The 4,924-nt window shown below is 46.0% G+C and overlaps 1 protein-coding gene across 1 annotated transcript in view; it reads left to right on the plus strand.

Annotated features, from left to right (window-relative positions):
- Nucleotides 1–4,924, plus strand: part of LOC119339819 (diacylglycerol kinase 4-like) — a 41,589-nt gene that overhangs the window by 13,060 nt on the left and 23,605 nt on the right. The window lies entirely within an intron of this gene.

A 4,924-nucleotide genomic window follows, 5' to 3' on the forward strand; every position in this document is an offset into this window, starting at 1 on the left:
GGGTGACTGAATAAGAAAGGTTGCATCCATGATAGTGCTTGTTTCATGTGTTATCCCGTATTGGCAGTGTAGTTTTCCAGTTCCAACCAAAGAGTCTAGTCTAGGTCTTCATGAAGAAATATAACAACTGTAACTCGGAAGGCATATACTAAAAAACAATAGTCTGATCCTGCACACTGGAGTGCTCGAAGGAAGCATCAACACCAATATGATTTGGTGAGCTCATGCTTCATATGGTCACACGCAATATTGATAGCACCTGTACAGCTGTACTGTCTGACAAGAGAGTAGTTGTAGTGACAGAAACACCAAAATCCACAAGCAACCATAATAACAGTCATCTCTGATGTTAAAAGAGCCATAGCTCGCAACTCGGCATTTGAAATCGAACGAGAAACTGCAGTATGTTTCTTCTGTCTTCAAGGCAATGAGAGAACCATTAAGAAAAACACAGTTAGCAGAAAGGGACCAACGATCTGAATGATTGCTAGCCCAAGTGGCATGTGAATAGGCCTGAAACTGGAACAAACTGAAGCGTGGGAAGAAGAGACGAAGAAGAGACGGCGAGAGATAGTCCCATGATGATATCATAGAAGACGAAGGAGGTGACAATAGTTGGCCGAAGTGGGAGCATAAATGAACCGACTCAGAATGTAAACGAGATAGGAAAGGTTTAGACGAGTGACAACTAGATAGACAAGACTCCCAACAAGATGACGGTAGCGTGTCGGATCATACAAAGACTGACCGTCGGAAGCACAAACATGGACATTGTGCTCCATCGGAGTCTCAACAGTGTGTTGTGTGCTCATCAGTAAGGGCAACACGAGCAAGAAGATCATGGATATAATTCTTTTGGGAAATAAAGAAGCCATCAGAGATAGAAGAAACCTCAATCCCAAGAAAGTAGCAAAGAGGACCAAGATCATACAGAAGAAAATGCTCACTAAGACATGCCTCCACAAAGGCAATGCACTCAGAGTCGTCGCCAGTGATGATCATGTCATCAACATATAGAAAGGGAGTTCGGCCGTGAGTTGGAAGGTGGACAAAAAGCGCAGGATCATGAGCACTCGCCGAAAAACCAGCCGCAATCACCACTGAGGAGAAATGCTCAAACCAGGCATGAGGGACTTGCTTAAAACTATATAGAGAGCAACGAAGACGACATGTCATACCACCAGGAACAGAATACCTAGGTGGCGGCTGCATGTATACCTCCTCACGTAACTCATTGTTAAGAAATGCATACTTGACATCAAGCCAAGAGACAGACCAGAGACAAACATAAGCCATAACGAGAAGTGTGCGAACGGTGGTCATGCAGGCCACGTGAGCAAATGTCTCATCGTATTCATAACCATGCCTTTTCTCACAGACCACAATGCGAGCTTTCTAGCGCTCAAGAGAACCATCAGAATGAGTCTTATCCCTATAGACCCACCTACATGTGATGGGACGAACACAGGATGGGAGATGAGATCCCCAAGAGCAGCAATATCCTCTGCTGTCGCATGCTACCATTCGGGATGAACAACAACGTCACGATACGCTCAAGACAAGTTGTGCCAGAAAAACCACAACAATCAATAGGTGGAAGCGGGCGAACGTAGAAAACATAAGTAGGTTGAGCTGGAGGTGGTGCGTCGCCAGCAGAAAGAGACAGGGTAGTTGAGGGAGATGGCTCATCAGAAGAGGATGGCACATTAGAAGAATCCACACGACGTGGACGGCGAGCATAGTAAAGAAGAGGACGAGGAATCACTGGGGAAGCCTTAAGGGGCGAGTGAGATGAGGTAGCCTCAGGTAACAAACGAGGTGGGGAAGCCGCAAGTGAATAGGGCGTGGGGTGTGACGCCCCGGGAGCGGCCCTATCCAGAGCACCTCCGCTAGTATCCGCATAGTATCAACCCCAAGATAGCCACGAAACACAATGTACACGTGGCAACGTGCACACTATGTGGGTGGAATAGTTGGTATCACAACACAATTGTTCAACAGGTCTGCAACAGTATACAACAGCTACAATGAGGCAAATTTAACAAATGCAAATGGAGTCGTTCTTCACCAAAGAGATCCCAGGGCACTCACATCGGCGTCCATATCTGATTTGCAGCATGGGAATGCAAATGAAACCATCCTTCACCAAAGATATCCCAATTTTGTGATTTTAGCAAATGCCTTAAGAAGGCTAAAGAAAAGCAAATGACGTCCATACCCTGTCATCCCACTGTTTGAGGAATAACCATAGCTAACGTTGTCCTTCACCAAAGGGATTGCTTGCTCCTAATGTTGCCATCTGATTTGTAGCATCCGGATCAAAAGAATTAATATAGCAAGGTGAGTACCAAACTGTACCCGCAAGACTTACATCAGATCTATACTAAGTATGCAACATTCTCAAGGAAAGGTGTATATGTGGTTTGAGCGGCAAAAAGCACTAGCATTCTATAGAGATACGCTACAACCTGCATCTACCAAAGATAAGGAAGGAGAGCGCAATCACACACGAGGAAGCAATCCCAAGGCACTCACACGGTTGACAAGTTTTTTCATTATTAATTGAAGTTTTATTCACATGGTTAGCCTTAGTGACTGACGGGTGGGGCCATGGGTGTGACTGTGCTGGTGATGTGGTTGTGGGGTGATGCAGGTTTTTCTCATACGTTGTTTGCTAGCTGTTGAAGTGTATATGTGGATTGCCTAGCCTTTTTCACCAGTCAGACTTTTGGTTGCGTTGACTAGTGCATGAAGCTTAACATGGTATCACAGCTTAATGATTTGAACTCAAGACCTTAGGCTTTGATAACACTAGCCACAGTGGCTGACCGGTTGAGTACTTGTCAGTTCACGGATTAAATCAGAAAAGGGAGGCTTTTGCCTTGGTGGAGAATAGAACCAGGGATCGCCCGCTTGTGGCGCGCTGCATTGATTAGATGATTTGCGTTTGTTTTTGATTCAGAGAACATGCAAAGTCTGAAGAAATGAAGGAGGCGCCTCGTGCACGATGGCGTACTCTGGTGACCTCTGGAGCTCACCCGAGCTCGCAAAGGTGTGCATGTGGGTGCGGAAAAGACTATGCCTAATGCAACGAACGATCTGGTGGACACGAGGGACCATGTTGTCACTGGAGAAGCTCTAGCGATGACGGCCCGTGGCGGAGCTGCTCGGATGTGTGTGGTTGACGTTCTACAGCTTGTGATCAAGCGGACTGAGGCTACTGGGGCGTGCAAAAGCTTCCTGGGGTCTCCCTGGGCATGCAGGGGTGCTCGGTAATGACGTACCTAGCACTACGACGGCAAGATACGAGCGCGTTAGGAAACTAGGCTAGAGGATGAAATCGACAATGCTAGGAGAGGGCTTTGGTCGAGGAGCTCACGAGGAAGGGGCTGGAGTAGTCGAACGGGCCTGAGGAAGAACGACGGCGACAAATTTCTCGGAGGCGCGTTGGGGTTGGAGTCGAAGTCGACGACAGAATTCGTCGTGAGCCGTGATTGTGAGCTTGTGTGTGTGTGTGTGTGGAGGAAGTGGTGTGGTCGCGGGGCCCCGGGGCATGCTAGCGCGGCTGGCCACGCGGTCACCATGAGCGTGAGCTCTTGAGCTCCGGGTCAGGACATGGGGAAGAGGTTGGAGGGAGGAGAGTTACCTGGCGGTGGCAAAAGGGAGGAAGAAGGGTTAGGGTTAGGGTTTGGGAGTACGGAGTGGCTTTATGGGTTGAGGAGGTGCAGCAGGGTGGCCGGTGGCTGACGTCCCTGAGGGGGCTCACACGAACAGGGTCCAATTAACAAGTTTGGTGGGGTGGGTCGGGCTACGCCTTGGGCTGAGGAAGAGGGAAAAGGATGTGTCGTGACTATTGGTTAGCTGCGCACATGGGCGATGGCTAGCTCCGTAGTGCCCAGTTGGGTTGTGCCAGAGTGAAAATGGTTGGGTTTAATACAGAAAATAGGAAAGTTATTCTTTGGAAAATAGTTAGGGGGTCTGAAATGAATTCTAAATGGTCTAAAAATTCAAATGTGGTCTCTTTGGTACTCCCTCCGTCCTAAATTACTTGTCGCAGAAATGGATGTATCTAGATGTATTTATAGTTCTAGATACATCCATTTCTGTGACAAGTAATTTGGGACCGGAGAGAGTATTTATCAAGGCCACACAAAAATAACCAGGGTATTTAGGCAAGGTCTAATTTTTGTTTTGAAAATAGAAGGCAGAGTAATACATTTGGAGGTTTGAACTATAGTTAGGTGATAGACTTGGGGTAAAATCATGTAATAATTAGGGTAGCTCCCAAATAATATATGAAACATAGGTGCAAAGTTTCAGAGTGAGTCTTGGGGTAAAACATGCAAAGGGGAATGGGTTTAGTTATCCGCCATTTAATAAAATGGAAAAATAATCTAGGTTTAGGGTTTTAATTCAGCATCCAAATTAATTATTTTTAAACCTTAAAATTTTGGGAGGGACCACATTATAAAATGGAACTCTATCTAAATTGTCTAGGGTTTGAGAAGGCATTTTTGACATTTGACAAAATTTAAGGATTTAGCCTTTTAGGAAAAACCTTGAGGGTTGAATTAATCCTCATCTAAGTTAAGTTAAATTAAAATGATGCTCATGAGATGCTAATGAGATGATCATGATGCACAACCAATTTCTAAAGAAAGTGTTGCTCCTGGACTGTTACATGAGTTTACAACAGTAGTACATGGGTAATAGGTGTGTGGGAAAAGTGATAAAACTAATGTCCTCAATGGTGGAGGCCGAAGAAGAGGATAGACGTGGATAGAAAGGACGAGACTCATCAAAAGTCACATTTCGAGAAATGCTCATCCAATAGCCGACATGAAGCCAACACCGATAGCCCTTGTGCTCATCACTGGAACCTACGAAAACACACTCGACTTATTTAGCGGCCAGTTTAATTGGG

Source organism: Triticum dicoccoides, chromosome 7B (genome assembly GCF_002162155.2).
Source record: "Triticum dicoccoides isolate Atlit2015 ecotype Zavitan chromosome 7B, WEW_v2.0, whole genome shotgun sequence".
NCBI classification, from domain to species: Eukaryota; Viridiplantae; Streptophyta; class Magnoliopsida; order Poales; family Poaceae; genus Triticum; species Triticum dicoccoides.